Raw genomic sequence first — 10,462 nt, forward strand, 5'->3', positions numbered from 1 at the left:
TTCCCTGCAATAACACAACAGATCAATATTTAGATGAAGCTATAAACTACAGTTTCAAACATGGCTAAATTATTTTCGACACTAAAAGCATATGCAAACCGAGATAGTCTGCAGAACCTCAATAAATCAACTTTGTTTTTAAAATAAAATGAGTGCCATATATCTGAAGGGACAAGTACAGGTAAGATAGCAGACCAAAATATCAAGTAGTTAGTTTCCGATGATGCTGGGATAAAATATCAATCAAAGAACAGAAGCACCATCCTTTTAGCTTCAAATACAACTTTAGAAGAAACTGGTGTGACGATCTCAAATGATTCTGAGGAGACCCGGCCATCCAACCTTCAAACGAGATCACTGTCAATGGGTGTGAAAGACCAGATAATAAACTAACGATCTCATGTACCTTCCATCATGCATTCTGATACGTATCTGATACGTTTCCAACGTATCTATAATTTTTGATTGCTCCATGCTATATTATCTACTGTTTTGGACTATGTTGGGCTTTATTTTCCACTTTTATATTATTTTTAGGACTAACCTATTAACCGGAGGCCCAGCCTAGAATTGTTGTTTTTTTTGCCTATTTCAGTGTTTCGAAGAAACGGAATATCAAACGGAGTTCAAACGGAATAAAACCTTCGGGAACGTGATTTTCTCACCGAACGTGATCCAGGAGACTTGGACCCTACTCCAGGGGGTCAAAGAGGAGGTCACGAGGGTGGGGGCGCCCCCCCTAGGGCGCGCCCCCTGCCTCGTGGGCCCCTCGGTGCTCCATCGACGTACTCCTTCCTCCTATATATACACACGTACCCCCAAACGATCAAAACAGGAGCCAAAAATCTAATTCCACCGCCGCAACTTTCTGTATCCACGAGATCCCATCTTGGGGCTTGTTCCGGAGCTCCGCCGGAAGAGGGCCGTCATCACGGAGGGCTTCTACATCATCATAGCCCCTCCGATGAAGTGTGAGTAGTTTACCTCAGACCTTCGGGTCCATAGTTAGTAGCTATATGGCTTCTTCTCTCTCTTTGAATCTCAATACAAAGTTCTCCCCCTCTCTTGTGGAGATCTATTCGATGTAATCTTCTTTTTGCGGTGTGTTTGTTGAGACCGATGAATTGTGGGTTTATGATCAAGTCTATCTATGAATAATATTTGAATCTTCTCTGAATTCTTTTATGTATGATTAGTTATCTTTGCAAGTCTCTTTGAATTATCCGTTTGGTTTGGCCAACTAGATTGGTAGTTCTTGCCATGGGAGAAGTGCTTAGCTTTGGGTTCGATCTTGCGGTGTCCTTACCCAGTGACAGAAGGGGCAGCAAGGCACGTATTGTATCGTTGCCATCGAGGATAACAAGATGGGGTTTATTTCATATTGCATGAATTTATCTCTCTACATCATGTCATCTTGCTTAAGGCGTTACTCTGTTTTTAACTTAATACTCTAGATGCATGCTGGATAGCGGTCGATGAGTGGAGTAATAGTAGTAGATGCAGAATCGTTTCGATCTACTTGTCACGGACGTGATGCCTATATACATGATCATGCCTAGATATTCTCATAACTATGCTCAATTCTGTCAATTGCTCAACAGTAATTTGTTCACCCACCGTAGACTACTTATGCTCTTGAGAGAAGCCACTAGTGAAACCTATGGCCCCCGGGTCTATTCTCATCATATCAATCTCCATCACTTTAATCTTGCTTTGCTTTTTTACTTTGCTTTTACTTTTTACTTTGCATCTTTATACCAAAAATACCAAAAATATTATATCTACCAGATCTCACTCTCGTAAGTGACCGTGAAGGGATTGACAACCCCTAATCGCGTTGGTTGCGAGTAGCTATCGCTTTGTGCAGGCACGAGGGACTTGAGCGTGGCCTCCTACTGGATTGATACCTTGGTTCTCAAAAACTGAGGGAAATACTTACGCTACTTTGCTGCATCATCCCTTCCTCTTCGGGGAAAACCAACGCAAGCTCAAGACGTAGCAAGAAGGATTTCTGGCACCGTTGCCGGGGAGTCTACACAAAAAGTCAACATACCAAGTACCCATCACAATCCCTATCTCTCACATTACATTATTTGCCATTTGCCTCTCGTTTTCCTCTCCCCCCAATTCACTCTTGCCGTTTTATTCGCCCTCTCTCTCTCTCTATCCTCCCTCTCTATTTGCCTCTTTTCCCTCGCCATGTCAGAACCAAAAAGAGTTGGGGGTTCTCTCCCAAGTTCTAGTGCTTTAGACAATCCTGATATCTTATCTAAACTCATAAATCGGAATGCTATACAACAAGTTGCCGGAGTTATCAATGAGAACCTTAGTAATTTTGATGAAGATGATTCTGGAATTTTTTGTTATTTACTTGATGAATCTTTGAAAGATGCTTGGGATAGGATGTTAAGGATCCGGGCTATCTATGTACCCCAATATCAAATTGATGTTTACTTGAAAAGCTTTTATGTTGAGGTACCCGCTTCGTTCAAACAAGTCTTAGATTCTATTTTTGAGGGAGGTTTTCTTGAAGGGGACCCCATAGATACCTATGAGAGGATGAAAACTATATTTGGGCTCCCCATTAATGAGAAAACTGAAATTACATCTCTCTTGCTTTCTTACCAAAATGAATCTATTAAAGAGATAAAAGCTAGCCTAGATGCCAATTTCCGCAACATACTTAATCTTTCTTCTACCATTAATGGAAATGTACTTTTTCAAAATAGAAATATTAATTCCATAGATAACAAGTTTGCTCTCTTTCTCTCTAAAACCAAGAATGGCAATACCTAGATCTATCCTCGCTTTTATGCTTAGCTAGGGGCGTTAAACGATAGCGCTTGTTGGGAGGCAACCCAATTTTATTTTTATTCCTTGCTTTTTGCTCCTGCTTAGTAATAAATAATTTATTTAGTCTGTTTTGGTTGTGTTTTTGTGTTTAATTAGTGTTTGTGCCAAGTAGAACCGTTGGGAAGACTTGGGGAAAGTCTTGTTGAACTTGCTGTAAAAAACAGAAACTTTAGCGCTCACGAGAACTGTTGTCCTTTTTATTTGAAGAGTGCTATTTAGTTAATTATTTTTGAATATTATTAATAGATAAATTCCTCACGTCCAGCAATTTATTTTAGAATTTTGGGGGTTCCAGATCTCGCGCTAGCTACAGATTACTACAGACTGTTCTGTTTTTGACAGATTCTGTTTTTCGTGTGTTGTTTGCTTATTTTGATGAATCTATGGCTAGTAAAATAGTTTATAATTCATAGAGAAGTTAGAATACAGTAGGTTTAACACCAATATAAATAAAGAATGAGTTAATTACAGTACCTTGAAGTGGTCTTTTGTTTTCTTTCGCTAACGGAGCTCACAAGTTTTCTATTTTGAGTTTTGTGTTGTGAAGTTTTCAAGTTTTGGGTGAATTCTTTTGATGGATCATGGAACAAGGAGTGGCAAGAGCCTAAGCTTGGGGATGCCCTTGTCACCCCCAAGATAATCCAAGGACACCAAAAAGTCAAAGCTTGGGGATGCCTCGGAAGGCATCCCCTCTTTCGTCCACTTCCATCGGTAATTTACTTGGAGCTATATTTTTATTCACCAACATGATATGTGTTTTGCTTGGAGTGTCTTGTATTATTTGTGTCTTTATGTCTTAGTATGCCACAATCATCCTTGCTGTACACACCTTTTGAGAGAGCCATACATGAATTAAAATTTGATAAGAATACTCTATGTGCTTCACTTATATCTTTTGAGCTAAGTAATTTTGCTCTATGTGCTTCACTTATATCTTTTGAGCTAAGTAGTTTTGCTCTATGTGCTTCACTTATATCTTTTGAGCATTATAATTTTGCTCTATGTGCTTCACTTAGATCTTTTAGAGCACGGTGGTGGATTTGTTTTAAAGAAACTATTGATCTCTCATGCTTCACTTAAATTATTTTGAGAGTCTCTTAATAGCATGGTAATTAGCTTAATAATAATATGCTTGGCATTCAAGATTTGTGAAACTTTCTTTTGAGTGTGTTGAATACTAAGAAAATATTGAAGCATGATAATTGTTTTGAGATATGGAGGTGATAATATTAAAGTCATGCTAGTTGAGTAGTTGTGAATTTAAAGAATACTTGTGTTAAAGTTTGTGATTCCCGTAGCATGCACGTATGGTGAACCGTTATGTGACGAAGTCGGAGCATGATTTATTTATTGATTGTCTTCCTTATGAGTGGCGGTCGGGGACGAGCGATGGTCTTTTCCTACCAATCTATCCCCCTAGGAGCATGCGCGTAATACTTTGCTTTGATAACTTCTAGATTTTTGCAATAAGTATATGAGTTCTTTATGACTAATGTTGAGTCCATGGATTATACGCACTCTCACCATTCCACCTTTGCTAGCCTCTCTAATACCGCGCACCTTTCGCCGGTATAATACACCCACCATATACCTTCCTCAAAAGAGCCACAATACCTACCTATTATGGCATTTCCATAGCCATTCCGAGATATATTGCCATGCAACTTTCCACCATCTAGTTCATCATGACACATTCATCATTATCATATTGTTTAGCATGATCATGTAGTTGACATAGTATTTGTGGCAAAGCCACCATTCATAATTTCTTCATACTTGTCACTCTTGATTCATTGCATATCCCGGTACACCGCCAGAGGCATCCATATAGAGTCATACTTTGTTTTAGAATCGAGCTGTAATCATTGAGTTGTAAATAAATAAAAGTGTGATGATCATCACTAAATAGAGCATTGTCCGAATAAAAAAGAAGGCCCCAAAAAAGAAAATAAATAAAAAGGGGCAATGCTACTATCCTTTTTTCCACACTTGTGCTTCAAAGTAGCACCATGATATAGCGAGTCTCATATATTGTGCTTCAAAGTAGCACCATGTTCTTCATATAGAGAGTCTCATATGTTGTCACTTTCATATACTAGTGGGAATTTTACATTATAGAACTTGGCTTGTATATTCCAATGATGGGCTTCCTCAAAATTGCCCTAGGTCTTCGTGAGCAAGCAAGTTGGATGCACACCCACTAGTTTCTTTTGTTGAGCTTTCATACATTTATAGCTCTAGTGCATCCGTTGCATGGCAATCCCTACTCACTCACATTGATATCTATTGATGGGCATCTCCATAGCCCGTTGATACGCCTAGTTGATGTGAGACTATCTTCCCCCCTTTTTGTCTTCTCCACAACCACCATTCTATTCCATCTATAGTGCTATATCCATGGCTCACGCTCATGTATTGCGTGAAGATTGAAAAAGTTTTGAAAAAGTTAGAGTATGAAACAATTGCTTGGCTTGTCATCAGGGTTGTGCATGATTTAAATACTTTATGTGGTGAAGATGGAGCATAGCCACACTATATGATTTTCTAGGGATAACTTTCTTTGGCCATGTTATTTTGAGAAGACATAATTGCTTTGTTAGTATGCTTGAAGTATTATTATTTTTATGTCAATATAAACTTTTGTCTTGAATCTTTCTAATCTGAATATTCATACCACAATTAAGAAGATTTGCATTGAAATTATGCCAAGTAGCACTCCGCATCAAAAATTCTCTTTTTATCATTTACCTACTCGGGGACGAGCAGGAATTAAGCTTGGGGATGCCTGATACGTCTCCAACGTATCTATAATTTTTGATTGCTCCATGCTATATTATCTACTGTTTTGGACTATGTTGGGCTTTATTTTCCACTTTTATAATATTTTTGGGACTAACCTATTAATCGGAGGCCCAGCCCAGAATTGCTGTTTTTTTGCCCATTTCGGTATTTCGAAGAAACGGAATATCAAACGGAGTCCAAACGGAATAAAACCTTCGGGAACGTGATTTTCTCACCGAACGTGATCCAGGAGACTTGGACCCTACTCCAGGGGGTCAAAGAGGAGGTCACGAGGGTGGGGGGTGCGCCCCCCCTAGGGCGCGCCCCCTGCCTCGTGGGCCCCTCGGTGTTCCACCGACGCACTCCTTCCTCCTATATATACACACGTACCCCCAAACGATGAGAACAGGAGCCAAAAACCTAATTCCACCACCGCAACTTTCTGTATCCACGAGATCCCATCTTGGGGCTGTTGGGGAACGTAGTAATTTTAAAAATTTCCTACGCACACGCAAGATCATGGTGATGCATAGCAACGAGACGGGAGAGTGTTGTCTATGTACCCTCGTAGACCGGAAGCGGAAGCGTTATAACAACGCAGTTGATGTAGTCGTACGTCTTCACGGCCCGACCGATCAAGCACCGAAACTACAGCACCTCCGAGTTCTAGCACACGTTCAGCTTGATGACAATCCCCGGACTCCGATCCAGCAGAATGTCGGGGAAGAGTTCCGTCAGCACGACAGTGTGGTGACGATCTTAATGTTCTACTGTCGCAGGGCTTCGCCTAAGCACCGCTACAATATTATCGAGGATTATGGTGGAGGGGGGCACCGCACACGGCTAAGAGATCAATGATCAATTGTTGTGTCTAAGGGGTGCCCCCTGCCCCCGTATATAAAGGAGCAAGGGAGGGAGGCGGCCGGCCTAGGAGGAGGGCGCGCCAAGGGGGGAGTCCTACTCCCACCGGGAGTAGGACTCCTCCTTCCCTTGTTGGAGTAGGAGAGAAGGAAAGAGGGGGAGAGGAACAAGGAAAAGTGGGCTGCACCCCTTGTCCAATTCGGACCAGAGGGGGGGGCGCGTGCCTCCTTCCTTTTGGCCTCTCTCCTCTATTCCCGTATGGCCCAATAAGGCCCATATACTCCTCGGCGAATTCCCGTAACTCTCCGGTACTCCGAAAAATACCCGAATCACTCGGAACCTTTCCGATGTCCGAATATAGTCGTCCAATATATCGATCTTTATGTCTCGACCATTTCAAGACTCCTCGTCATGTCCCCGATCTCATGCGGGACTCCGAACTCCTTCCGTACATCAAAACTCATAAACTCATAATATAACCGTCATCGAAACCTTAAGCGTGCGGACCCTACGGGTTCGAGAACAATGTAGACATGACCGAGACACGTCTCCGGTCAATAACCAATAGCGGAACCTGGATGCTCATATTGGCTCCCACATATTCTACGAAGATCTTTATCGGTCAGACCACATAACAACATACGTTGTTCCCTTTGTCATCGGTATGTTACTTGCCCGAGATTCGATCGTCGGTATCTCAATACCTAGTTCAATCTCGTTACCGGCAAGTCTCTTTACTCGTTCCGTAATACATCATCCTGCAACTAAGTCATTAGTTTCAATGCTTGCAAGGCTTAAGTGATGTGCATTACCGAGAGGGCCCAGAGATACCTCTCCGACAACCGGAGTGACAAATCCTAATCTCGAAATACGCCAACCCAACAAGTACCTTCGGAGACACCTGTAGAGCACCTTTATAATCACCCAGTTACATTGTGACGTTTGGTAGCACACAAAGTGTTCCTCCGGTAAACGGGAGTTGCATAATCTTATAGTCATAGGAACATGTATAAGTCATGAAGAAAGCAATAGCAACAAACTTAAACGATCAAGTGCTATGCTAACGGAATGGTTCAAGTCAATCGCATCATTCTCTTAATGATGTGATCCTGTTAATCAAATGACAACTCATGTCTATGGTTAGGAAACATAACCATATTTGATCAACGAGCTAGTCAAGTAGAGGCATACTAGTGACACTCTGTTTGTCTATGTATTCACACATGTATTATGTTTCCGGTTAATACAATTCTAGCATGAATAATAAACATTTATCCTGATATAAGGAAATAAATAATAGCTTTATTATTGCCTATAGGGCATATTTCCTTCAGTCTCCCACTTGCACTAGAGTCAATAATCTAGTTCACATCACCATGTGATTTAATACCAATAGTTCACATCACCATGTGATTAACACCCATAGTTCACATCGACATGTGACCAACACCCAAAGGGTTTACTAGAGTCAATAATCTAGTTCACATCGCTATGTGATTAACACCCAAAGAGTACTAAGGTGTGATCATGTTTTTCTTGTGAGAGAAGTTCAGTCAACGGGCCTGCCACATTCAGATCCGTACGTATTTTGCAAATTTCTATGTCAACAATGCTCTGCATGGAGCTACTCTAGCTAATTGCTCCCACTTTCAATATGTATCCAGATTGAGACTTAGAGTCATCTGGATTAGTGTCAAAACTTGCATTGACATAACCCTTTACGACGAACCTTTTGTCACCTCCATAATCGAGAAACATATCCTTATTCCATTAAGGATAATTTTGACCAATGTCCAGTGATCTACTCCTAGATCACTATTTTACTCCCTTGCCAAACTTAGGGCAGGGTATACAATAGGTCTGGTACACAGCATGGCATACTTTATAGAACCTATGGCTGAGGCATAGGGAATGACTTTCATTCTCTCTCTATCTTCTGCCGTGGTCGGGTTTTGAGTCTTACTCAACTTCACACCTTGTAACACAGGCAAGAACTCCTTTTTGACTATTACATTTTGAACTACTTCAAAATTTTGTCAAGGTATGTACTCATTGAAAAACTTATCAAGCGTCTTGATCTATCTCTATAGATCTTGATGCTCAATATGTAAGAAGCTTCACCGAGGTCTTTCTTTGAAAAACTCCTTTCAAAACTTCCTTTATGCTTTGCAGAGTAATTCTACATTATCTCCGATCAACAATATGTCATTCACATATACTTATCAGAAATGATGTAGTGCTCCCACTCACTTTCTTGTAAATACAGGCTTCACCGCAAGTCTGTATAAAACTATATGCTTTGATCAACTTATCAAAGCGTATATTCCAACTCCGATATGCTTGCACCAGTCCATAGATGGATCGCTGGAGCTTGCATATTTTTTTAGTACCTTTAGGATTGACAAAACCTTCTGGTTGCATCATATACAACTCTTCTTTAATAAATCCATTAAGGAATGCAGTTTTGTTTATCCATTTGCCAGATTTCATAAAATGCGGCAATTGCTAACATGTTTCGGATAGACTTAAGCATAGATACGAGTGAGAAACTCTCATCATAGTCAACACCTTGAACTTGTCGAAAACCCTTTTGCAACAATTCTAGCTTTGTAGATAGTAACACTACTATCATCGTCCGTCTTCCTCTTGAAGATCCATTTAATCTCAATGGCTCACCGATCAATGGGCAAGTAAATTAAAGTCCATACTTTGTTCTCATACATGGATCTCATCTCAGATTTCACGGTCTCAAGCCATTTCGCGGAATCTGGACTCATCATCGCTTCCTCATAATTCGTAGGCTCGTCATGGTCAAGTAACATGACCTCCAGAACAGGATTACCGTACTACTCTGGTGCGGACCTCACTCTGGTCTACGAGGTTCAGTAGTAACTTGATCTGAAGTTACATGATCATCATCTTTAGCTTCCTCACTAATTGTGTAGTAGTCACAGGAACAGATTTCTTTGATGAACTACTTTCCAATAAGGGAACAGGTACAGTTACCTCATCAAGTTCTACTTTCCCCCCACTCACTTCTTTCGAGAGAAACTCCTTCTCTAGAAAGGATCCATTCTCAGCAATGAATAACTTGCCTTCGGATCTGTGATAGAAGGTGTACCCAACATTTTCTTTTGGGTATCCTATGAAGATGCACTTCTCCGATTTGGGTTTGAGCTTATCAGGTTGAAACTTTTTCACATAAGCATTGCAACATCAAACTTTAAGAAACGACAGCTCAGGTTTCTTGCCAAACCATAGTTCATATGGTGTCGTCTCAACGGATTTAGATGGTGCCCTATTTAATGTGAATGTAGCCGTCTCTAATGCATAAACCCAAAACGATAGTGGTAAATTGGTAAGAGACATCATAGATCGCACCATATCTAATAAAGCACGGTTACGACATTCGGACACACCATTACACTGTGGTGTTCCAGGTGGCGTGAGTAGTGAAACTATTTCACATTGTTTTAACTGAAGGCCAAACTCGTAACTCAAATATTTTACTTCTGCGGTCATATCGTAGAAACTTTTATTTTCTTGTTACGATGATTCTCCACTTCACTCTGAAATTCTTTGAACTTTTCAAATGTTTCAGACTTGTGTTTCATTAAGTAGATATACCCATATCTGCTCAAATCATCTGTGAAGGTCAGAAAATAACGATAATTGCCGTGAGCCTTAACACTCATCGGACCACATACATCAGTATGTATTATTTCCAATAAGTCAGTTGCTCGCTCCATTGTTCCGGAGAACGGAATCTTAGTCATCTTGCCCATGAGACATGGTTCGCAAGCATCAATTGATTCATAATCAAGTGATTCCAAAAGCCCATCAGCATGGATTTTCTTCATGCGCTTTACACCAATATGACCTAAACGACAGTGCCACAAATAAGTTGCACTATCATTATTAACTTTGCATCTTTTGGCTTCAATATTATAAAAATGTGTGTCATCAC

The sequence above is a fragment of the Triticum urartu genome, chromosome 1A (assembly GCF_056163025.1).
Source record: "Triticum urartu cultivar PI428250 chromosome 1A, HENAU_Tu73, whole genome shotgun sequence".
Lineage (NCBI taxonomy): Eukaryota > Viridiplantae > Streptophyta > Magnoliopsida > Poales > Poaceae > Triticum > Triticum urartu.